Here is a 26,663-nt window from a genome sequence, read left to right as displayed (position 1 = left end):
GGTGTCCTCCTAGTGGTGTTGCTTTCAGAGGAAGATATCTGAAACGGGACATGATGTGGAAGCCTATCTCTTCTCAGCTGCTTACAGCATTCTGCAGTACACTAGTAATTCTTTTGTGCTACATGGTTCTTTGTAAGCATCACTGAAATGTACACTTTGTAACTGTAATGATGTTTTCTCTCGTGTCTTCTCGCCATCAATGCATTGTTATATGGTCTTTTCACATTTTTGTGTGGTGGTTATTTTAGGAAACCTGGAGTGTAGATGCACATAAATTACATGTATAACATATTACTCATATAATATAGCTTATAATCAGGGCACACAATAATGTGTATAATAATAATGTGTGAGAATTTGTACTTTAATGGAACCCGGGGGGGGGGGAAATCTTGCTCCATCTTCCATGTGACAACCAGTCCTTCAGTATCTCAAGAGGCAGCCATTTGAAGATGGCTGTGCTATCACCTATTAGCCTTCCCTCCTCCAGACTAAACCTACCGAACGCCTTCAACTGTTCCTCACAAGACTTGCCTTCATACCCTTTATCATCTTGGCCGCTCTCCTCTGCATGCATCCTGTGACTTGGCACCCCCCAAATTTCTTTACATAACATGCTCTGCAAGCTCTTGCATAACTAACTATGAGTCCATGGCAAAACGTGACCAATAGTCTCTAACTGACCCTTCTCCCTGCTTACAGTTCAGCAGTTCCCGTTTGGTCACACTCTGTTTCACATCGCTACTGAACATCGCGTCCATCGCCTGAAGGAATTTCGGTAGATCCTCCATGGCGTCATTCTGCGTCGCCATAAGCGGTCGAATCCACTCTCTCGCCCCGTCCTGCAAGTGCCCCACAATATAAGTAACTTTGGCTGCATCATTTTCAAAATCGTTTTGCTGCAGCTTCAGGGCATATTCTATTTCTGTTCTAAACGCCCCATACTCTTGAGGCTTTCCCCCAAACTTGTGCACCAGTCCCGGTACCTTCCTTGCTATGGGGGTGGGTTTCCCCTGAGCATCCTGAGACTGTCGTTCGTCCAGCCTCGCCATCAGGATGGCTATGTGCTCTTCCAGATCGCGGTTTCTCTCCTCCAGCGATTGGCCTCCAGCCGCCCCTCTCGTGGCTCCGACTTCTCCAGTCTTACTCATGATGCCCCCTTCTGCTTGTTGCGCACGAGCAACTTTCAGTGACAGACAGATTGCTATAATGGTTGGGAGTTACTCGTGCGTAATCATAGAATCATAGAATCATAGAGTTGGAAGAGACCACAAGGGCCATCGAGTCCAACCCCCTGCCAAGCAGGAAACACCATCAGAGCACTCCTGACATATGGTTGTCAAGCCTCTGCTTAAAGACCTCCAAAGTAGGAGACTCCACCACACTCCTTGGCAGCAAATTCCACTGGCGAACAGCTCTTACTGTCAGGAAGTTCTTCCTAATGTTTAGGTGGAATCTTCTTTCTTGTAGTTTGGATCCATTGCTCCGTGTCCGCTTCTCCGGAGCAGCAGAAAACAACCTTTCTCCCTCCTCTATGTGACATCCTTTTATATATTTGAACATGGCTATCATATCACCCCTTAACCTCCTCTTCTCCAGGCTAAACATGCCCAGCTCCCTTAGCAGTTCCTCATAAGGCATCGTTTCCAGGCCTTTGACCATTTTGGTTGCCCTCCTCTGGACACGTTCCAGTTTGTCAGTGTCCTTCTTGAATTGTGGTGCCCAGAACTGGACACAGTACTCCAGGTGTGGTCTGACCAGAGCAGAATACAGTGGCACTATTACTTCCCTTGATCTAGATGCTATACTCCTATTGATGCAGCCCAGAATTGCATTGGCTTTTTTAGCTGCCGCGTCACACTGTTGGCTCATGTCAAGTTTGTGCTCCGTTTGAGCATTAGATTGCCTGGTTAAACCCTCCGGACTGCACAGCCCATCTCAGCGTGGCTGCCCTTAGTCACTCGTAGAATCTGTCTGTGGGAGTTTCTTAAAGCGTTGCCAACATAAGAGTTGTTTGACGCCCAATCGTCTCCGCCTCTCACTGTGCGGGAGTCTCCTGCGCAGGGTGGGCATGGGCAGCGGGGTGCTTGGGCTCTCCTCGCTAACTTCCAACGAAGAGTCCTGGAGCCCCTGCACCTCCCTGTCCCGTTGCTCTCCTGGATCCCTGGTGTTACACTCATTCTCTTCCCCTTCTTCCCGGCTGAGTCTCCCTCTAGCGCTTGGACCTTCTCCTGCAGAATCAGAGACCCTCTCCTTCTCCCGTGCCTCTGATGGCAGTTCCCTGACACTAACATATCAGGATTTTTTTAAAAACAAATGCAGGTCTTCCTTTGGCTAAGTCACAGGAACATCTGTCTCACTTGCCTGTCCTAATCTGCAGCAGAACCAGAGACCTACAGCAGACAAGTCATGTCCCAAGGTTGCTGGCTTGCATCTGTTTCCTCTGTACGCTTTTTGTAAGATGCCACATGTAATTAAAATCTACTTTATATTTGTAATGACACCATGACAGGATTCCTATCCTGCCCTCTGCATGAGAAGAGTGACGGTTCAGCAGCAGTTCAGCTGTCTGCTTCTGCTTGACATCACACTTGACATCATGAAGGAAGGGAGGTGTTGAATGTTTATTAATATATATTCCTCACCAACTTGGGAAACAGCTATGTCTTAAAAGATATATTGGGACGCGAGTGGCGTTGCGGGTTAAACCACAGAGCCTAGTACTTGCCAATCAGAATCCCCGCAATGGGGTGAGCTCCCATTGTTCGGTCCCTGCTCCTGCCAACCTAGCAGTTCGAAAGCATGTCAAAGTGCAAGTAGATAAATAGGTACCGCTCCAGTGGGAAGGTACACGGCGTTTCTGCGTGCTGCTCTGGTTCGCCAGAAACGGCTTTGTCATGCTGGCCACATGACCCGGAAGCTGTACGCTGGCTCCCTCAGCCAGTAAAGCGAGATGAGCGCCGCAACCCCAGAGTCGTCCGAGACTGGACCTAACTGTCAGGGGTCCCTTCACCTTTACCTAAAAGATAAATTACATATTTTGGAAAGTGATTTTTCCGCCTATCTGCCATCTGTTCTCCACAGGTTTGGCCACCTCTCAAGATACCATCACCAAAATCGGCAAGAGGGTTCCCGACATGGGGGTGGCAGTCCTCATTGAGACTCAGATGCCGGGCACCATTTTGATTCAAGATAGCAGACTGAAACAGGCCATTGGCATGACTTCCCCCATGTTTTGACATAGTTTTGGCTGCCTCTTGAGATACTGCTGCCAAACTCAGCATGAGGGCTCCTGAGGTGGGAGTGTCCATATTCATGGATGTTTGGATGCCCCGCACCATTTTGAATCGGGAGGGTGGACCAAAATGTGACTTGACTTTGGCATGACTTTGCCTGATTCTTGGCATGACAGACCCAAACTCACAAATTGTACTATCCATTTAAAAAACACAATATTTGATGGTCTCTACAAATTCCCAAGCAGCGCAGGGCGATCGCCACTAGTAAATTAAGAAGAAATAAGCAAATAATGGATATCCCCCCCTTTTTTTGAGGGTGAGAAGTGCACAGAACACAGATAGAGAAGGCTAAGGACTGTCTATCCCAAATCGCCAGCCGCAAGAGGATAGGTATTTTTTGACAAAATATTGGAAAGCATCAGATAAAAACTTCAGCATTTTTTTCAGCCATGATGGTAAAAGAGATATCTTAATTGCTCATAAATTGACAAAGGAAGAACTTTGATTTCTGTTGGGATTGCTCATGTGTTGCAAATTAACTTATGGACATCATTACCCACAGGATGAGGCCATGGCACTTTTGATAGCAGGTTTTTTTTTTTTTTAAGGATTAGATGAATTAATGGACCATTAACATTAGAGCCTTCGGCAGTTGCTACGTAAGAGTGTGGAATTATAGATTTCTGAGACATGAACCAGGAATGGGTAGCTCAGGCTACACTTGTGTGGACTGCAGCCACAGCCACAACTGCACCTGGCAAAGTAGACCGTAGTCCATGAAATCTTATGGCATGATAAATTTGTTAGTCTTTCAGGGTAAACATGAGAAAGGAGAACTCGCCACAAGAGGTGACATTTTTGACTTTATATTTCCTTTGGGTGCCTCAGAAACGTCTGTTGGGAAAACACTGTGGGCAAACTGCTTCCCGTTTTCACGTGTGTGTCCCGAGGACATTGTTGTTTTGGGATTTAAGGGTCAAATCTGTCTCTTCTGCCACCCTCACCATTCCACCTACCTCTGCCTAGTCTAATGAGCTCACCCAGGCGAGTTTACACAACTCCTCCTGTCATTCAGCAAGGTTAATCCAGGTAAATGAATAGAAATACCTAAGCTTCAACAGTGATATAACTGGAGGGAGCACAATCCGCATTCCATCTCTGCCCACTCACAAGGGAAAGAATCTTGGAGGGTACAAATCTGTGCTGGCATCAAGCATGCTTTTCCCTGTCAGTAAACAGGTTGTGCAAAAGGATGGTGATGAGTGATTTGCTTACCTGGACTGATTATGAGAGGCCCAAGGGTTCGCCTCGCCTCAGTTTCAGTTCTGGAGTACTGAGCAAAAGGGGCATGGCTGACTAGCTGACTTCAGCCCCAAACTGGACTGGAGGCACTCCATGCTGCAACATTTTAGTGTAGGTTCCTCTCCTGGGCACGGATTTCCATTGCACATACTTGGCTTTAGTTATAGCAGGGCAGGGGGCGGCCAATGGAACATGCTGCAGTCCACTTTGGGCAGGTGGGCAGGGCCACCTGCATGCCAGTCACCTGATGCCATGGACAGGAGCGTCCTACCAGTGGCTACCAGCTACAATGGCTATAATGCCATTTGCTGGAGACAGAGGCCGATTCAGGGCAGTGAGACTGATTCCACCACCCTGGATACCAAGCCTAGGAGCGGTGGAGGGTGTTGCAATGGTGACGTAGTGAATTGAGCAGAATAGAAGGCACTGGCCTGATCCTACAGGGCTCTTCTCGTGTTCTTACCACAAGCTACTTTGGTTTGGTTTTGCTTATTTTCTTATTTTCAGCCTAGTACTATAATGGACTTAATTACAAGGCTGGATTTACCACCCACTCCACCCCAATTGTTACAAACAAAGTTAAAAAGTACATAATATTTGAACAATGCAGACTATGGAATTCTCTGCACAAAAATCCCCCCTTTAGCTTTTTTGAAACCTATATGTCTATATTCAGAGGCCTTTCGGCAACAATGAGACAGTCTCTAACTCCAGACTCAGTATTAGCCCTCCTGGCATTGGAAGTGATTTAAATTCCACCCTTGTTCACAAGAAGCTCCTAGCTCTGTTGCTGGTTGCAACCGGACTCAAAATAATCAAACACTGGAAGTCTGCATCGGGGTGCTCTAGGGATGGATAGTTTGAGAGCCTGTGGGGCACAGTGATGTATCATGGGGGGGGTGAACCACGCACCCCCCCCACGCTAGCCCACTTGGCTCCCAGCTGATGGGCCCCCCTACACCCCGCCCCTGCTCAGCGTGTGAGCCACCGCCCATCATCAGCGGGGGAGGGGGCTGCCTGTGCCTGACAAGGAAAGAGTGAAGAGGGGTCTTCACCCTCCACACCCTGCCCCCGCTCGTCTGGTCCTCGCCTGGCAGCAGCAGCAGCAGCAGCAGCAGCAGCGAGGGGTTAGCGTTTTCTGTCCTTCCCTGGGGTGGGGGCACATGTGCACACACCTGCCCTGGTAGGGCGTTACCTTGTCTAAGTGTTTAGCCCACTGCAGGATGATTCTAAGAGAGGATACAAAATGAGACCATTTTTATGTTGCCTGGCTTCTGACATGCTTCATAAAGGGAAACAGCATCCTGCACAGGCCCAACGACATATTGCTCCACTGAATGCCAACTTGAATAAAATATGGGGGGAGGAGCAGGTATGCCCCAATCCACATAACTGATCACTGCACACACACACACACACACACACACACACACACCATTTGAATGACAATGCCCTTAAACTTTGGGGGCAGGGTTGGCCCCCTCAAATATTTTATTGGAGGGCTGAAGACCCCTTGGCCCTAGGAGCTGGTTCCTATGTTGCGCCAGGTGGTGAAGCTCCCTCATCGCACGATTTGACTCTTCCTTCCAAAATGTCCCTTCGTGGAATCTGTTTTATGACTATGTGTCTGCAGCAGTGTCCTGAACCTTATGTTCATTTTTTAAATAAGATATTTATTAAAATTTTTAAGATATTACAGTAAAAATGAAAAAAATACAAGAAAAAATACAAAATAAAAACAGTTAAAAGCACCTTAATTTTCCGTTGCATATTTTTCTTACACTTATTTCCCCGGACCTCCTCATACCTCCCTTTTTTGTATTCCACTTCAATTTGTTAGTTCAGCAAATCCTTGCCATTAAGCTTTTACCCATTTATAAACCTTTTTTTTCATGTCTTGTGCTGGTCCCAGGGGTAAGGTACCGTGAGTGTAGCAGAGTCCACACGAAGAGGGGCGAGGTCCGATGCAGAGAGCCGGGCGGGGAACAGGAACGCTGGAACAGAAGGCTGAGCAGGCAACAGGAACGCCGGATGGTCGGGAACAGGAGGCCGAGCAGGGAACAGGAGTACTGGATGGTCAGGAACAGGAGGCCGAGCAGCGATCAAGAACACAGGAAGGTCCGAAGCCAACAACGACGTTGCTCCCGCAACCTGGGGCCGGCCTGACTGGGCTTTTATCCTCTTCCAAGGTCAGGGGCGGTCCCGACCCCCAGGGGCCCCGCCTCCTCTGGCCTTAAGGCGAGCACTCCTCCTGGGGGCAACCAGTTCCCTTCGCCTCTCTGCCCGAAGCCTCTGCAGATCAGGAGAGGCCGAAGGGTTACTGGGCCCTGGAGGAGGCTCACCTGTGGCCACTGAGTCATCAAGCCCCTCTGGGGCCAGAAGGGCTTCACCTGGGGCCAGCTCCTGATGCACTGCCACAGGTGCAGGCTCCTCAGCATCTAGGCCTTGCCCCAGTTCAGCCGGCCCTGGAGGCGGGGACTCCTGTGCAGGCTGGGATTCCTCTGTTTCATCCTCCGAATCGGAATCCCAGGCCATCACATGTCTCTTAAAGCATTGCAGCTGGAAACCACTTAATCTCTATCCAACATCATTCTAACATTCATTAATTTTACAATATTTCTGTAAATAGTCTTTGAATTTCTTCCAATCTTCTTTCACCGACTCTTCTCCCTGGTCTCACATTCTGCCAGTCATTTCTGCCAATTCCATTTAGTCCATCACTTTCATCTGCCATTCTTCCAGGGTGGGTAGATCTTGTGTCTTCCAATACTTTGCAATGAGTATTCTTGCTGCTGTTGTAGCATACATAAAAAAGTTCTGTCCTTCTTTGGCACCAATTGGCCGACTATGCCTAGGAAAAAGGCCTCTGGTTTCTTCAGGAAGGTATATTTAAATACCTTTTTCAATTCATTATATATCATTTCCCAGAAAGCCTTAATCCTTGGGCACATCCACCAAAGGTGAAAGAATGTACCTTCAGTTCCTTTACATTTCCAACATTTGTTATCGGGCAAATGATAGATTTTTGCAAGGTTGACTGGGGTCATGTACCACCTGTATATCATTTTCATAATATTCTCTCTTAGGGCATTACATGCCGTAAACTTCATACCTGTGGTCCATAACTGTTCCCAGTCAGCCATCATAATATTATGTCCAACATCTTGTGCCCATTTAATCATAGCAGATTCCGAACCTTATGTTCAGTTCCAGCTGCAGTGGTGTGCTCTCCTCTGTCCTTGTTCTTTGGTTTTCTATTGCTTTTATTGCATTTTGATTTTGAAAACTCAGTGAATGCATCTTTAAAAACCCAAACTGTCTTTCCACCGGGTTTTTACCTGCCATATTCTGTCTGCCTCACTTCTGTTACGGTGATTGTCCTTTAAGGATGCAAGTTTGAATGTTCTACTGTGGGGACTGAGAGGCCTGAGGATGAAATGTGGCTCTCAAGCCTCTCTGGAGGCCTCCCCCCTCCCCCCTCCCCCCCCTGCTCTGGCTGGGCTGCTCACCTGGGCGAGATGGAGGCAGATCAAAACCTCTCTGACCTTTTGGCCCGGCTGGAATGTCTGTTGCTTGGTCCACTTTGGCCTTTGGCCCCCCCAGTCACGGCATGTGGCCCCTGGAAGCTTCCTTGGGAGGGAATTGTGGTTCTTGGGCGGAAAAGGCTCCTCCTTTCTGTTTCACACCATTAGTTGAAAATGGGGCAAGGCTTGATAGAAACTGCCTTGGAATGTGTGTTGTGAGGGGGTGACAGAAGGAAAGTGTTTGTTTTTATTTCTTTAAGAAGTGAATTTACTGAGTCAGTTTATAGGTGAAGACAGGAGCAGATCTATTTACAAACGTGCCAGCGTTCCATCTTACCTGTCTGTGTTTATGCACGTATTCCCTGAGCTTGAAGATGAAATGGAAAGCACGACGGTCGGTGTGAAAATACCCCAAACAGCAAACAAGCGAGCCAACAAAACCGTCCTGGGCGGCTGGAAGGCCTCACCTGTCGGTTTACCTGCCCGCGAAGGCGCTCTTCCTGCGGCGGCCACCAGGGGGCGGGGGCGGCAGGATCCGGGCGCGAGAGAGTCCGCGCGCGCGGCCGGGAGGAGACGGGCTTCTTCCCGGGCGAGCGCGGAGGAGAGGCGCCTGCGGCTCCCCCGGCTTCTCCCGCCTGGCTCCGGACTGACTCCGCATCCCTGCGCCCTCAGCCGGGACATCTCCCGGGGAGCCCGGAGAGACGGACACGGTAAGGAAGGGAAGGGAAGGGAAGGGAAGGGAAGGGAAGGGGACGCGCTCCTGCTCGCCCGCCTCTTTCTCGCGGGGAAGCGGGGCGGGGGCTGCGGGGCTCCTCGGACCGGGGCTTGCAAGACTAATTCTGCTCCACATCTTTTGTGGGGGAGTTGGATTGAGGGAGAAGGGCAGGCGGCCGCTGGAGCGCCCATGAGCAGAGCCAAGGGGCTTCCAGGCTTGGAACTCTTTTGGGGAGCGCGGAGGTGGTCTGTGTGTAAATGGGTCAGGATCCGGCTCGCAGCCCCAGAACTCTCTCGATTTCAAACATGTTCCCAACTCTCCCCGTGAAATCCAGGTGATTTGCAGCCTAAGGAGCCTTATGCAGAATGCCCATTGCATTTTCCCTTCATAGGTGTGCATTTACTTGGAGAATTGCAGCCTTAAGGTGTGCAATTTCAGTTGGATCAGGTCCTCATTTGGCCGGAGGAATTGATCTGGCGTGGCACACCTGTTGTGCAGCTCCCTGATCCTGCACAAAAGCGATATACAGGGTGAGTCTTTCAAAAGAGGCTCCGTGGAACATGTGTACTCGGTATCCACAGGGCCTCTTTTAAAGAACTCACCCTGTATATATGATTCCATGCTGTTGCTTCAAAGGCTTCCTGTTTTATCTGCACACTCCCAAATTATGGCTGCACCCCCCCCCTTCTCCTCTTGCAAGTGATCATTTCAGAATCGCCTCCCCCTTTGCCCCCAGGCTCCAGCCATTGGAGGTATCCTAGTCACAGCAAGGGATAAATATGTGTGTCTAAAATGACTGGGGATGGGTGGAGTGGGGGGGGGCATGAACATGCCTTCCCCTTGGCTTTGCTCCATAGTTGAAGTTTGAAGTCTCTCATGATGGAAGGAGATAATGAGGAAGCTGGTTCCAGACAGCATGAAAGCAAAATGTCTGCTTTTTAAAAAGAGCGCACACCATTAATTACTCCAGGTTTTTTGCACTCTGGCAAGATACAAGCTGTGGGGCCAAGGAATGTGTCTCCGGTGAAAATGTGTGGCTGCCTTGAAAGATGCACAGGGGCAGATTTGGCAGGACTTGTCTCCTTCCTCCACAGATTGCACCAGAATGAACGGAATACAACTCTGTGTGCATGTTTTGCCGGTTTACTTAGTTTTGTTTAATTGCATTTTAATCTTGCTGTTGCATGAAGGCAGCATTCAGGACAGCATGCAGTCACTTCTCTTGATCCTCTCAAGGAAGCAGGATGTTGGATTGCAGATAGCTTTGGGAAAGGTGTGCTCTTTAAGAAAGACCCCCCTCCAATGAAGGCATCTGCTCCCTACTGTGTTTCAGATCCCCTGTGTTTATTTCTGAGGACAGCTTCTATCTCCACCCCCCCCATTATCAATGATTAAATGAATGCCAGCAGCTCAGATCCATTTGTTTTTCTTTTTTCTTTTAAATGGTTTTACCTGTGATTGTACCATGTTACGGAGTATAATTTGGTAACCATAGAAATGCTCCTGGAAGTCATTGCTACTTCAGGAAATTAATCTTTGCCCAAAGTGGGCTTCTTATTCCTTGCCAAACAGCATCCCTTTGCCAAACAAAGATTATTATTCTTAATTGTCCTCTTCTGAAGACTAAAATCCAGGTATGGATTTTTCATGCAGCAACAAACAAAGAAACAGCCCCTTCATCTGATGTAGCTTCCTCATTCAAATATTCAGCAGCAGCAGCAGCAGCAGCAGCAGCAGCAGCAGCAGCGACTGGACTTAACTGTCAGGGGTCCTTTACCTTTACCTTACGTCACACAGCACAGTTAAGCTATGGAACTCACTACCACGGGAGGCAATGATGGCCCCCACCTTGGATGGCTTTCAAAGAGGATTGGGCAAATTCATGGAGGATCAAAGTATATCAAACTTGGGGCTTTCTCAAGGCAAAATGTGTGTCCTACCATGGAGCTATAGCCCCCTCCAAGTTTTCAGGACCTCTCAAATTCTTTGGTTCCTGCTATCTTCCGTTTCAGGTGCCTGAGATTCTGGGGAGCTACTGCTAGCCAGCATAGACCAGGGATGGGAACTTGTGGCCCTCAAAGCCTTGCCAGATTCTGAACTCCAAGAAGCCCACTGTGGCCAATGGTCAGGGAGAAGGGAGTTAGACCATAGAAAGGATTCCTGGACTACGCAAACCAGTAGTTTGATTGGGTAATGCAATAGCTACAGATTTTCAGCAAACTGTTCTGAAGTGCTTGGGGAACCAGATTTTGAAAAGCAGGTAATTTGGCTGTAACCCCTCCCTGCGGAACCAGCGCTAGTAGAGGCTGCTCCCTTGGGACTGTGCGTGGAAGGCAGAGAGTCCCACAGCAGGCGGCACCAGAGCCAATGGCAGGACCAGGCAGCTAATTCTAGTTTGCCCTCCCTTCCCTGCTGGCATAGGAGCCAACTGCTAGGGGCTGAGGTCCCTTGTCCCCCAATAAAATATAAGAGTGGGCTGGATCCCCCAAAGTTGTCAGGCATTGCCATTCATATAGCATGCATGCGCTGCATCTTGTCATCGATTATGTGGGTCAGGGCTTACCTGCCCCCCAATATTATATTCAAGTTGGCATGCCTGCTGGGTTCTGTGTTCTGTGTGGGGCAACAGCAGGACTAAGGAAGAGGCAGGAGCTGGTTGCCTGGGCCTTCCTGAACTGGGTGGGGGCTGGGGGCTGGCTTAGGACAGGCTGAAGTTGGCAGAGCAGCTTCCCATTTGCCCTCAATGACCAGCCTTCACCAACCAGAGCCCTGTTTAAACATCATAAAGTGTATGCGTGCATGCATGTTACAAATACTATTCCAGCATTGGCAAAAAACCTCGCATTGTTCTATCATTAAGCAAATGGCTAAAATATGACATAGCGACCATTTAGAAAGCAGTTTCCTTGAATATTTATCAAATCTCTGTCTTTATTTTTGTGACGGCAACCCAGGCAATTGCCTTGCCCTCCCTGGGGGTTTCAGCTGATTGTTGTTGTTGTTGTTTAGTCGTTTAGTCGTGTCCGACTCTTCGTGACCCTATGGACCAGAGCACGCCAGGCACTTCTGTCTTCCACTGCCTCCCGCAGTTTGATCAAACTCATGCTAGTAGCTTCAAGAACACCATCCAACCATCTCATTCTCTGTCGTCCCCTTCGCCTTCTGCCCTCCATCTTTCCCAACATCAGGGTCTTTTCCAGGGAGTCTTCTCTTCTCATGAGGTGGCCAAAGTATTGGAGCCTCAGCTTCACGATCTGTCCTTCCAGTGAGCGCTCAGGGCTGATTTCCTTCAGAATGGAGAGGTTTGATCTTCTTGCAGTCCATGGGACTCTCAAGAGTCTCCTCCAGCACCATAATTCAAAAGCATCAATTCTTCGGCGATCAGCCTTCTTTATGGTCCAGCTCTCACTTCCATACATCACTACTGGGAAAACCATGGCTTTTACTATACGGACCTTTGTTGGCAAGGTGATGTCTCTGCTTTTTAAAATGTTGTCTAGGTTTGCCATCGCCTTTCTCCCAAGGAGCAGGCGTCTTTTAATTTCGTGACTGCTGTCACCATCTGCACTGATCATGGAGCCCAAGAAAGTGGAATGACAGCCGAGAAATGTCAGCCAACCAGGATCCTGCCCCCCACTCTCTGCTGCAGGAATTATTTAATTTAATTTATTGCAGGCAAGTGCTTGCGTGTAACTTTATGCGAATGGTTATGGTTTCTAAACACCCATCATGTTTGGAAACCAATGCAGGGTACCAATGTCTACTATATGTTTCGGAATGTGGTTTTGACCACTTGTTCTCTATAGGTGTTGTTGCCAAATGTGGCGCAAGGGTTCCCGAGGTGGGGGCAGCAGTTGCTATTTATGTTTGGGTGCTGGGTGCCATTCTGAAGCAAGATGGACCCAAATGTGACTTTTGGTCGCCTGCCTTTTTGGCACGATGGATGCAAACTCACAAATAGCACAGTGCAGTTAAAAACACAGTATTTTGGGGTTTCTACAAATTCCTGGGCAGCACTGGGCACTCTGCGCTAGTTGCTGATAAACAACACTTGAAGGCTCGCAGCTTGGTGGCTTTGGATTAGGGGAAGCGGGGAAATCCCTGAAAGGCATGGATGCTACGCACAGGCCTCAAAGACTGATCAGCTGTGCTTGAACCAGGGGAGGCCCAGGCAGTGTTAGCAATATGTGGACCACTGCTCTGACTTGGTATAAAGCAGCTCCCTATAGTGGAGCAAATAATGATTCCTGAACACACCTGTGTGAATGAAACTGTCCCTTGACAGATACCTTTTTGCATTTTTATACACGTTCCCTTCCACCTGGGCCACGTGTAGAGGAGAGAGCCAGTTTTCGTCAGGTTAGCACTTAGAAGCACAATTTTGGGCTGTAGGATTTGCTGCCTGCCTGCAACGCATGTTGAATGAGGGATGTTATCAACGCTGGCACGTCTGCATTGAGTTGAATGTTTCTGTTGGCTTTTGCTCCATTGCTTTGTACAGTTCCCTGGGTTCTCTCTCTCTGTGATTTGGTTTCTGAGCAAAGTGAGAACCTTTGGGTTCCTCTGGTCTCAGAGACATCTAATTAGTAGCGACTTAAAGGTAGAGGGACGCGGGTGGCGCTGTGGGTTAAAGCCTCAGCGCCTAGGGCTTGCCGATCGAAAGGTCGGCAGTTCGAATCCCCGCGGCGGGGTGCGCTCCCGTCGTTCGGTCCCAGCGCCTGCCAACCTAGCAGTTCGAAAGCACCCCCGGGTGCAAGTAGATAAATAGGTACCGCTTACCAGCGGGAAGGTAAACGGCGTTCCGTGTGCTGCGCTGGCTCGCCAGATGCAGCTTTGTCACGCTGGCTATGTGACCCGGAAGTGTCTCCGGACAGCGCTGGCCCCCGGCCAATAGATGTGAGATGGGCGCACAAACCCCAGAGTCTGTCAAGACTGGCCTGCTCGGGCAGGGGTACCTTTACCTTTACCTTTAAAGGTAAAGGTAAAGGGACCTCTGACCATTAGGTCCAGTCTCAGACAACTCTGGGGTTGCGGCGCTCGCTTTATTGGCTGAGGGAGCCAGAGTACAGCTTCCAGGTTATGTGGCCAGCATGACTAAGCTGCTTCTGGCGAACCAGAACAGCGCACGGAAACGCCGTTTACCTTCCCGCCGGAGCAGTACCTATTTATCTACTTGCACTTTGACGTGCTTTTGAACTGCTAGGTTGGCAGGAGCAGGGACCGAGCAACGGGAGCTCACCCCGTCGTGGGGATTTGAACTGGCTGGTACGTGCCAGTACTTTGTAGTGGCACCTCTTTTTTGCCTGGGGAAGCCCTGGGGATGGTTTCTCAGGGAGCAAAGCAATTTCCTGAGCTGAGCTTGCTGCCTGGAAAATTGATCCGTCCGTTCGGTCAATTGTGAGTGGGCAAGGGGGCAGCCCACCAGGGAGCAAATGGACAAAGCCTAGAGCATTACTCAACAGGCCCAAGGCAGGCAGGCAGGCGAGGAAAGCACACACCCGCATAGATGTTATATTTTTTAAAAATAGAGTGATGACTGCATGGTTTAGAGACGGAGCTTCCTGGATGCTTTTGATGGCAATTCCCCACTTCCACCCAGACTCTTTCTGCTGGAGAGGAAAGCAACGGCAGAGGGGAATCCAGGATTTCAGTGTAGTTGTGATTGGAACAGATGCCTGAGGAGTTGGTCATGTTGTTTCTAACTCAGGTCTTGTTTTTGTAAAATGTATTTGTTTTAAGCAACACATTTTTAAGCATTAAAAATGGTTATGCTAATGAATATATAATACAGTTATCACGCCCATGCTGCAGATTAGGGAGCAGTAGCTAAGAACTAATGGCTTAACGACAACCCTGTGGTGCAGTCCACTGCTGGTATTGTACACTGGAGATGCAGCTGAGGTTGAAGGGAGATTGTCCATAACTGCTGAGCACCCCACTTCTTTTTCTAGAAAAAAGGCACTGGTAATAATTGTAGTCCAGCAACATCGAGGGGGGGGGGCCACCACGCTGGCTACTCCTGCCTTGGAGTGTACAGTTAAGGCAGGTGCCTGGCCCAAGGAGTCTAAAATTAGATGCAGGGATAATAATAATAATAATAATAATAATAATAATAATAATAATATATGCTGCCACTCCGGGCAGCTTACAGCATATGTAAAAACATAAAATATCAGTGTCTTCTCAAAGTTGTATAGTTCTTTATCTCCTTGACATCTGACTGGAGGGCGTTCAACAGGGCGGGTGCCACTACCGAGAAGGCCCTCTGCCTGGTTCCCTGTAGCTTCACTTCTCGCAGTGAGGGAACCGCCAGAAGGCCCTTGGTGCTGGACCTCAGTGTCCGGGCAGAACGATGGGGGTGGAGACGCTCCTTCAGGTATACTGGACCGAGGCTGTTTAGGGCTTTAAAGGTCACTTTGAATTGTGCTCTTTCAAGACCGGTGTTATGTGGTCTCGGCGGCTGCTCCCAGTCACCAGTCTAGCTGCCGCATTCTGGATTAGTTGTAGTTTCCGAGTCACCTTCAAAGGAAGCCCCACTGAAAGTCAAGGGAATGGGCCCCATTCATAGCAAGGAATTTGAGGCACTGCATGCAGATTCTGCCCTAACCTTTTATCTTCACAGCAACCCTGCAAGGTGGGTTGGGGGGGGGATTCTCCTCAGATGTCAAATCCTGGTAATGTCTGGACGTATGGCAGCCCTATCTTTGAGCTTGGCGGCGGCAGCACTGGTGGGAGAACTAGGGACATTCCAGGATCAGATTAGAAGCCAGAGTGGCTTTTGTAATTCTGGGACGGTCCCTGGAGAATTGGGACACTTGGAGGGTATGAAGCAGCAGCTCAACCTGATTGAGGCTTTGTTTCTGGGAATCGCCATAATCTCTTCCATCCTTCCTGCCTTCCCTGAAGAAGAGCTTGGAGGTGCATCAAGAGCAGCGATGCCTTTTGTGAGATATGTTGCCACAAATGAATCAAAACGATTCTCTGCTTGAAAATGACCCATCCAGCCTTTTCACCATGCCACTAAATCTGCTAGCAGTTAAGAGCTGGCTTCCATTGTGTGCGTGTCCAGATGCTTTAATAAGGTCATATAAGCTCTTCAAAAAGGAACACAATATATGTTGCATTCACTGGTGTGGTTGCCCTGACGCAGCTTAATGTATGAGGTGAGCCATTTGACCAAGGGTGAGGAGTTACAATTCAGAGACCAGCCTTCACCAGGGCTGATGGGAACTGTAGTCCAAAACATCAGGGTTATTATTTACCTTCCCCTTCACCCTAAGGCCCCAGGGTGGATTACAACATAACAACACAATATTAAATACATCTTAAAGCAGCTTACAGTCACACCCAAAAATGCACCCCTCAACTGTCAAGAGCCAGGGCAAAGAATTGCTATATAGTGAAGGTGCAGAAAAGTAGACAGTAAAACCTCAGCAAACCCTGGGATTCCCTCACCCTTTATTTTAAAAACAAAAAAACTGAGTGGCAGGAATATAACGTGGCAACAATATTTTAGAGCAACACAAATGGATATGTGATAAACAGATGCACATGTAATAATAACCTGTGCCCTGGTCCCTGACATGCTTGCTTTCCACAGCCAGGGGATTCTTGATGTTTGAGAGCATTTAATCCTATGATTCCTGCACTTGCATGTTGAAGTGGTGCAGTTCCAGCAGACCCGTACCTTTTCCATGTAGATCATCTCTATGGCCAAAGACAGCCCTGCTTCCCCACCAGTGTGTGGAAACCACAGGAGGAGAGATGGCTTTGTGCTCCGTTTCTGCTTGCAGGTTCCCTGCAGGCGTCCGGTTGGCCCTTGTGAGAACAGGAGGCGGGACTAGATGGGCCACTGGCCGGATCCAGCAAACTCCTCTTATGTTCTTAAACCAGAGGAAGACCACCTTGGAAGTTAGATGCTTCACTTTTGTCACTTGATAGCAACGTTCAACCCATGCCAAACAAGGCCGTGCTTGAAGGGCTGCAACCCAGGAGTCAGTCTTCCCCTTTCTCAGACTGAAGGTGCCACTAAAAATGTTTATGGTATTCTGCTTGGAGAGCTGGGTTTTTCCGTTTCAGGAAAGGGAGTGGAAGCTTTAATATAGCCTGATAGATGCAAAACATTTGCTTTAGAAACAGAAAAAGGTAGCTCCTCGTCCCATCTCAGACAGTGGTTGTCATTAACAGGATGAGGTTGTGGAATAATGTTTCCTGCCACACTTTTTTCCACGGTACTGTACGGAAGTACCTTTGACCACGGCAACATAATTTTTCACTGGGTTTCGGGTTGGCCCTACATCATCCTGACATGCACTGCACTTTAATCTCTGTGTACACATGCTTGCAATTAGCCGCGTGGAAGTATTTATTGTTTCCTAAGGTCTTGCTAATAAGATGGATCATAAACTTTTAAGAGAAGCTAGCAAGCTAGGCTTTGGTTCCATCTAGAATATTAATGCTGCAGCTGAACCACAAATCCTCTGAGAATAGCAATTTGCTTTGGGATACCATCATGTTGCTGTTGGCACTCTCTGGTTCCTGAAAAGTTCACGGTGGTGAAGGGTGGGATCGCTCAGCTTCAGGCGTTCCAAGCAAGCAGAACAGGAGGAAGGGCTGCGTTTCTTTTTCTCTACATGTCTCTATGCAATCTTTGGAAGTAGTTACAGATTAGTACATTTGGGCATATTTCAAGTTTGCAAGCTTTGATTGGTTTTAATTGGTAGATAATTGGACTCAAGCTTTGGCTGGTTGATTGGTAGCAAACTTTGAGAATTAGCAGTGCAACTCTAAGCCCCAGATTTGCTGGCTGGAAGGGGGAGGGAGGAGTGGAGGAGCTTTTCCGGTGGTGGAGAAGAGCTTTGATGGTGGAGGGGTCTGTCCACTCCAGAGTCTCCTCCCCTGCTTGCATTTGAGCATGGAGCTAGCATGGCAGTGGCCCCTGAAATGAGGCATTCTTGGGGCGAGTGCCCCAAAGGATTTTCAGCCTTCAAACCAAGATGGATTTGATTGTTGGGGAGGCCCCAGAATCCGACACTCCCTCTTGCCAGACTGATCCCCCATGAGAACTGGAACTGGAGGTGGGCAGGTAGCAGCCTTAAGGCTGTTGCTGGCTATGAAGCCTCCCTGGACCTTCCTTGCTGCACCTGCACCTAGAGAGCCAGAAGGCTGAGCCAGCCAGCCCCACCTTGGGGGCACCTGTAAGAGCTTGGCCACAGCTGCCCTTGCTTGCAGGGAGGAGTCCATGGCTGGGACAGTTGGGTTGTGGTGAGAGCACAAATGAGCTCATTGTCACTGGTAGTTTGCATAATGCATTTTCCACAGTAAATTTGTGCTCAAAGCAGTTCACAGAAAAATCAAAGTCTCAGTGCTGAATTACAATGACAATACATAAGAACTGAAAGTATGCAAAGGGCAGAGCTCAAAGGATCTTTTTTAGCTAGATGGCATGGTTTTATTTCTTATACGAATATAGAGTGCCACCAGTATATGCCAACATCTAGCCCATCTAAGATTCTATAGAACTTCTATTCTCAATAATGATGGAACTCACTGGTGGAGAATACTTTTATCTGTTTTCATCTTTATTAATTTTAAGGGGAATCTTTGTAGGACTTAATAAAAAAACCAATACTTAAGAAGACATATAATATCAGTGCACCACAACACTAAAAAACCAACAATTACTCATTTAACCTTGCCTACAGTTGCTAATAGATCAGATAAAAATACCCCTTAAAGTGACTCATTTGTGAAGGCTCCTTGGGTGAGCCAGGCAGGTGGAAAAAGCCACCGTGAATGCATCAAGTATGATTCATGGTGCGCCTGTGTTGATGCTATCTAGTATTTTTATTAATTTATTGTAGTGTATTCCCGTATTTAGATTTACTGTAGTTTCATTCTATTTCCATCTTGCAGCCATTGTTAAGCCTTATTCCCCATGATTTTTTCTGATCCTCTTTTAAAACCATTCAAGTGGATGGCCACCACTCCATCTTGTGGAAGGTGAGCTCCATAATTTATGTGCAAAAAGGTTCTGTCGTGAATTTCCCAACATTTGCTTCATGGGATGTCCCTGAGCTCTACTGTTATAAGAGAGGGAGAAAACCTTTTCCCGACCGCAGTGGAGTCCAAACTTTTTTCAAAGAGGACCAGATTTGATGAAGTGAAGGGCCATGAGGGCTGACCGAAGGGCCAACCAAAGTTGTTGGCCCTTTTTTTTAGTATTGAAGTTGTTGAGCTTTTTTATGATTTTACCCCAAAGTTGTTGAGCTTCTTTTATGCTTCTGTTACCCCAGAAAATAAACTGCCACAGGGGCCGGATTAGTCCCCCGAAACGGACTTTGGACGTGTCTGGCCTACTGGCTTTCTCCACCCCATAGAACCTATCCTACCTTTCAGGACTGCTGTGAAGATAAAATGGGACTGCCCCAAAGTGCAGACGTCTGTAGCCTGGGAGTTGCGAGATGACCCTTGGATCACCCCTAGGGTAGTTTGAAATTTTCAGATTTTTTTTCCAAATGTGCAGGACACTCTTGAAATGTAGTTTCAACGTGGCCTTTTCATAGGCAGGTCTGGGTGCACAAACTATCTTTTTACAGAAAGTTGGCTATTTTGCTTTTCTTCACAATATTTTGAGGATGGATGTCAGCATACTCCCAAACAGCGCTCTTACTGAATAGATGTGCAAAGATTTGTTTTCCCAAGGATTTAATAATTGTCCCAGCAATCTCGTCATGCATATACCAAGATTTAGCCAATTTCTGAAATTGTAGTTGGAAAATGACAACTTATTGGCTTTACAGTGTTTCTGTATCACCTTGCTGGCAAAGGTCCATACAGTTAAAGCTCTGGTTTTCCCAGTAGTGATGTATGGAAGTGAGAGTTGGACCATAAAGAAGGCTGATCGCCAAAGAATGGATGCTTTTGAATTCTGGTGCTGGAGGAGACTCTTGAGAGTCCCATGGATTGCAAGAAGATCAAACCTCTCTATTCCAAAGGAAATCAGCCCTGAGTGCTCACTGGAAGGACAGATCCCGAAGCTAAGGCTCCAAGACTTTGGCCACCTCAAGAAGAGAAGACTCCCTGGAAAAGACCCTGATGGGGGACGACAGAGGATGAGATGGTTGGATAGTGTTCTCAAAGCTACTAACATGAGTTTGACCAAACTGCAGGAGGCAGTGGAAGACAGGAGTGCCTGGTGTGCTCTGGTCCAGGGGGTCACGAAGAGTCAGACACGACTAAACGACTAAACAAGAACAGTGTTTCTTCTGCCATGCTGGTACCTGTCCATGATTCAAGCAGACCCTTGTAGCTGCTTCTGAAATGGAGCGAGTCTTGGACAGTGCTAACCTATATCAATCTGGCTGTTATGTGGGACCCAAAGTAGCTTTGTTGCCCTGGTGGATGACCACTTACAGTGGGGAAGGGATGGGGGGCTGCTTATTATTCGGCATTTCTCAGCAGCTTTTGAATACAGTCAACAGCGGTATCATTTTGGGGCATCTGGTTGGTCTGAGGCTTGGTGGTCTAGTTTACAGTGGATAGGAGCTCTATTTAAAAGCATAGGAGCCAACTCCTAGGGGCCGAGATCCCTTCAGCCCCCCCATAAAGTATTTAAGGAGGTCAAGCTCCCAAAGTCAGTGAGTATTTCCATTTAAACGGTGTGCGTGTGCCATGTCATGTGATCAATTATGCAGGGTGGGGCTTACCTCCCCCCCATATTTTATTTAAGTTGGCATCCTTTATAAGGATGGCTTTGGATTCTAAGCCAACATGGGGAAAGGGAAGGGAGAAAGAGAAACTTGGCAGTTTGGCAGGAGACCAGAGACCACACCGTGTATTTTGTTGACTCTCTGTTAGTCTCAGTGCTGCCCTCTAGTGACTGGAGGCATGCAAGATGCCAAGACCCAGTACAGTGGTACCTCGGGTTACATACGCTTCAGGTTACATACACTTCAGGTTACAGACTCCGTTAACCCAGAAATAGTGCTTCAAGTTAAGAACTTTGCTTCAGGATGAGAACAGAAATCGTGCTCCGGTGGCACGGCAGCAGCGGGAGGCCCCATCAGCTAAAGTGGTGCTTCAGGTTAAGAACAATTTCAGGTTAAGTACGGACCTCCGGAACGAATTAAGTACTTAACCTTAGGTACCACTGTACTGTAGTTTCTAGGGCCAGGGAGAAACAGCCAAGCTCCCTTGTTATTTTTGCTGTTGCCAGGAGGCGTAAAGTTGTCAACTTAATCTCATATTTATAGTACTAAAATGTGCTGTTATATTTGCTATTATGTTGCTGTTTGATTATAATACCATGAACTTGTTCCTGTGGTGTTTGATTTGCCATGTATTCCTGCTTTCCTTGTAGTAAACAGCTTTGGGCAGGATTTGTTTTGTGGAAGAGGAGCATACAAATACAATTCTGAATGAAATTTAGGAAGGAAGGAACATCTGGAGGTCCCTCGGGAACTCTTCAGCCCTTCCTACAAGAGCTGAGATGATCTTCCTCTCTATCTGTGTTCAGTTGGCATTTGAGATGATTCTTTTAAAAGAAAGCTTTGGTTTTCTTGCTGCTGCTTAATTTATTTAATAAATTAATCTAATCCCCTCTTTTTGTATAGACATAGACATATTATAGACATAATAGATATACACATAATATAGAATATTTTGTTATATATGTCTATTTATATACTTTATTCGTTGCTTTGATAGATTCCTCTGGAGCAGAGACGAGGAATACATTTTTTTTTACACTGTATTACTACATCCACATCCCACTTTTCCTCCACTTTCCACATCCATATTTCGCTTTTTTATACTTGCAAGAAGCCTGTGAGTCAGGTTAGGCCTAGTGGGGATTTGAACCTAGATCTGCCAGACCCAAGTCCAGTACTTTAACTATTGTACTATGATCAGTTCCTTTATTGCACAATGCACATCAGCATTCACAAAATTTTGAGTGTTTACTGCAATGCACACACACACACTTGTTGAAAGGGATGGTACTTGTTTTCTGTTCCCTGAAAAGCTATTTGCTTGGCCTGGTTGGCCGTTGAATTTAACCAAAAGGAACAGGGTAATAAATCAAAGGGAAATAGTCCTTTGAAAGAAAGAAAAAGCAAGCAAGTCCTGAAGTTTCTTTGCTACTTCCACTAAAATTGTTAGTAGCAGCTGGGAAGGCACACACACTAAGCAGAAAGATAAATACCAAGGGAAATTTGGCTTGGCATGGCAGACATTTAAGTCAACAAGACAAAATAGATTACATAGCACAGACCTATCCTGCACCTGACTGAGTAGAAGCACAATTGCTGCAGGTGAACAGCTCTTAGCTGAACTCTTTTGATCCATGTTTGCATGTAGAGAGATTAAAAGCGAGGCTGGGAAGGTTGAGGGGCGGCAGTCTAAAGAGCATCCAGTGATACAGGAAGAGTTTTCATGTGTGACTGTCGCCTCTTGGGAGTTTGAAAAAGTGAAAGTGTCTGCTTTCAGTAAACAAAGGGTCAAGTCATACAATCCCACAGGAGCTGCCTCGAGGAAATCAAAATTACCAATTAGGAAGTTGGTATTTTCCTTCTCTTACCTTTTGCATTATACTTTACAGGACCTTGTTTAAGGCTGTAGCCCCATGGAGCTCAATGAAGCAGATGCCTGAGGAGGCATCTATGGGCAGGATTGTGCTGTTGTGAGTAATTAACGGTGGTGTGTTGTCTCCATTGCTGACCCTCAAAGTTTTCAATTTTTTGGAATTCAAATCTTACTGGGTTGGATGCAGAAATGCCCTTCTGTAGGTCAGAGTCTTCCATCAATGTTGCACTTCTGTGGGTGCAAGGATTCCTTTCCTAAGCAGGAGGGCATATTTTGGATTCAGCCCATTGTATTCCCCCTCTATGATGCATGTAGGTTTGCAGCTATCATGGTGGCAAATCCATCCAACCAAAGAACGTAAATGGACAGATGGCCTCCTCCCTTATCTGCTTTTCTTTCACACAGAGATCAGTTTCAGAGATATTGCTCTGTATTCCCTTGCCATTTGGAGTTCAAGAGGCAGGACCTTCTTGGTTGTGGCACCTGGGCTATGGAATACCTTACCTGGGGCTGCACATCTGGCATCTTCATTATTTAGCATTTCTTCTTCTTCTTGAAATGAAAGTATAAATAGTAATTCTTCCTCTTCCTCCTCCTCCTCTGGTAGTACTACTACTAATAAAACAGTTTCCATCACATGGAGGCTCTCTGTATGCTGTGTGAAGAAGTCCTTTATTTTTTTCTGTCCCAAATCTCCCAACATTCAGCTTCATGGGATGTCCACTAGTTGAAGAGTTATGAACTTTGTCTACTTTCTCCAGGCCATGAATAATTTTATAAACTTCTATCCTGTCGCCTCTTACTAGCCTTTTCTCTAAATGAAACAACCACGTTGTTTACACATTAAGGAGGGATCCTGGTTTGGTTCAGTGTTGCCTTCAGAGCTCAGGTCTGTATGACGTATTGGGGCATGCACAAACTTTTGAATTAGTCTTAGATATTGATTTATAATGTTTAGTGTTCAGTGAAAAGAAAACCCATTGACTGGTGATTTAGCCTTGAATGTGCAAATCATGTACAAAACCAGATATTTAACGTGTAGTATATTCCAATAGCCCCTTCATGGATCACTGCCTTGCCATGGCGAAGGGGCTTGAATAACTCAGAGAAGCTATGAGCTATGCCGTGCAGGGCCACCAAAGATGGACAGGTCATAGTGGAGAGTTTTGACCAAACGTGATCCACCTGGAGCAGGAACCGGCAAGCCACTCCAGTATCCCTGCCATGAAAACTCCATGGACAAAGACAACAGGCATATAAAAGCTTCCTCAGGTCAGAAGGCGTCCAACATGCTACTAAGGAAGAGCGGAGGACAAGTACAAGTAGATTCAGAGCTGATGAAGCAGCTGGGCCAAAGCCAGAAGGACGCTCAGTTGTGGATATGCCTGGAAGCGAAAGGAAAGTCCAATGCTGTAAAGAAAAATATTGCATAGGAACCTGGAATGTAAGAACCATGAACCTTGGTAAGTTGGATGTAGTCAAAAATGAGATGGCAAGAATAAATGTTGACATCCTGGGCATCAGTGAACTAAAATGGACGGGAATGGGCGAATTCAGTTCGGGTGACCATCATATCTACTACTGTGGGCAAGAATCCCATAAAAGAAATGGAGTGGCCCTCATAGTCAACAAAAGAGTGGCGAAAGCTGTTCTGGGATGCAATCTCAAAAATGATAGAATGATAGAATTTTAACATCACAGTAAATGATAGAATTTTAACACCACAGTAATCCAAGTTTATGCACCAACCACTGGTGCTGAAGGAACTGAAATTGACCAATTCTATGAAGACTTACAACACCTTATAGAAATGACACCAAAGAAGGATGTTCTTCTCATTATAGGGGATTGGAATGCTAAAGTAGGGAGTCAAGAGATAAAAGGAACAACTGGCAAGTTTGGCCTTGGAGTTCAAAACGAAGCAGGGCAAAGGCTAATAGAGTTCTGCCAAGAGAACAAGCTGGTCATCACAAACACGCTTTTCCAACAACACAAGAGACGACTCTACACATGGACATCACCAGATGGGCAGCATCGAAATCAGATTGACTATATTCTCTGCAGCCAAAAATGGAGAAGCTCTATACAGTCAGCAAAAACAAAACCTGGAGCTGACTGTGTCTCAGATCATCAGCTTCTTATAGCAAAATTCAAGCTTAAACTGAAGAAAGTAGGAAAAACCACTGGGCCGGTAAGATACAATCTAAGTCAAATCCCTTATGAATACGCAGTGGAAGTGAGGAACAGGTTTAAGGATTTAGATTTGGTGGACAGAGTGCCTGAAGAACTATGGATGGAGGCGCGTAACATTATACAGGAGGCAGCAACGAAAACCATCCCAATTAAAAGGAAATGCAAGAAAGCAAAGTGGCTGTCCAACGAGGCCTTACAAATAGCGGGGGAGAGAAGGCAAGCAAAATGCGAGGGAGATAGTGAAAGATACAGGAAATTGAATGCAGATTTCCAAAAAATAGGAAGGAGAGACAAGAAGGCCTTCTTAAATGAGCAATGCAAAGAAATAGAGGAAAACAATAGATTGGGAAAAACCAGCGATATGAAAGGAACATTTTGTACAAAGATTGCCATAATAAAAGACAAAAGTGGAAAGGACCTAACAGAAGCAGAAGACATCAAGAAGAGGTGGCAAGATTACACAGAGGAACTATACCAGAAAGAAATGGATGTCTCGTATACCCCAGGTAGTGTGGTTGCTGACCTTGAGCCAGACATCCTGGAGAGTGAAGTCAAATGGGCCTTAGAAAGCACTGCAAATAACAAGGCCAGTGGAAGTGATGATATTCCAGCTGAACTATTTAAAATTTTAAACAATGATGCTGTCAAGGTGCTACACTCAATATGCCAGCAAATTTGGAAAACTCAGCAGTGGCCAGAGGATTGGAGAAGATCAGTCTACATCCCAATCCCAAAGAAGGGCAGTGCCAAAGAATGCTCCAACTACCGCACAATTTCACTCATTTCACACGCTAGCAAGGTTATGCTTAAAATTTTACAAGGCAGGCTTAAGCAGTATGTGGACCGAGAACTCCCAGAAGTGCAAGCTGGATTTCGAAGGGGCAGAGAAATGGGAGCACAAGGAGAAGGGGACGACAGAGGATGAGATGGTTGGACACTGTTCTCAAAGGTACCAGCATGAGTTTGACGAAACTGCGGGAGGCAGTGGAAGACAGGAGTGTCTGGCATGCTCTGGTCCAGGGGGTCACGAAGAGTCGGACACGACTAAACGACTAAACAACAACAACAATATTCCAATAGGAACGCACTAGAAAAGTGTAGGGTTTTTTTACCTCTTTGTTTTTACTATCTGTGTTTTGTTTAAGGATGTGGATGTCCCTGTAAAGTTCCATGTGCAATGACTCCCATTCTACATATTTAAGCACACTTAAAAACCTCAGGGTCAAGCAAGATCTTGTGTAATTTATGCATGCTTACTAGGAAGAGATTTCCATTTGAACTCGCTGGTGCTGGCTCTGAATTAAATGGAATACGTTTCAACTTATTCAGAGTTCAGATTTACAATTTCCTTGGCATGAATCTTGGACTTCCCTAAACTGGCACAGGCCTGGCTGCCCACTTGAGTTAAGAGAGGCTTCAAAAGTTGCTTTGCATTTTTTTGCAAAAATACAAGCCACAATTGTCTTGGGCAGATAATTAAAACCAATGTTATCTGGCTGATAATGTCAAAGTTTGTACAATAAACTGGTTGTAAGCTTTGTACTGAGCTGTGCACATGGCAGGTTTGTAAGATAAACCCAGGCTTCCTTTGGCCACCTTGCGGTTATCTGATTGGTTGACAGAAATGGATAACATCTTATCTACAAGGAATGATGCTGTAATGTTTCACTTCATGGCCCTGCGCTCTGTTCAAACACTGTGCTAGTTGTGAGCAGCAAAAGGCACCAAAACCCGGCTCTGTAGAAGAAGCAGAGCCTGTCTAAACCTTATTCAGCAGAGAGAGACAGCAACAACAGTAGAAAAAGGTTTGCCTAGACTTTTCCAGTGACAGAGGAGAATTTTGTTTGGCCTGCATTTTTAAGTGACCTGATCTAATTTGCACCTCCTGGATTAATACAATGCAATTATACATCAGCTTTTGCACTTCTTTCAATTTTACCATATGGATGTTGTCTCAAAATGTGTAAAAAAAAGAAAGAAAGAGGTGCTTGGGATAAAATACATCTAGAAATGTGTACATTGGGATAAAATATATTTTTAATACATGCCTTGTTTTTTAATTATATTTTTATTGAAGTTTTAATAACACATAATGATAACAAGACA

General features: G+C 46.6%; 1 protein-coding gene across 2 annotated transcripts in view; it reads left to right on the top strand.

Annotated features, from left to right (window-relative positions):
• The first annotated feature begins 8,668 nt into the window (after positions 1-8,668).
• The window catches only part of LOC309518208 (thrombospondin type-1 domain-containing protein 4-like), a 128,851-nt gene continuing 110,856 nt past the window's right edge, over positions 8,669-26,663 (top strand). For both annotated transcript variants that reach the window (XM_082198104.1, XM_082198105.1), the window contains exon 1: positions 8,669-8,775. The gene's annotated coding sequence lies outside the window, so the exon portion shown is untranslated. The remainder of the gene's footprint in view (positions 8,776-26,663) is intronic.

The sequence above is a fragment of the Podarcis vaucheri genome (assembly GCF_965113315.1).
Source record: "Podarcis vaucheri genome assembly, chromosome: 14".
Classification (NCBI taxonomy): Eukaryota; Metazoa; Chordata; class Lepidosauria; order Squamata; family Lacertidae; genus Podarcis; species Podarcis vaucheri.
This window is presented reverse-complemented; position numbering and strand designations above follow the sequence as displayed.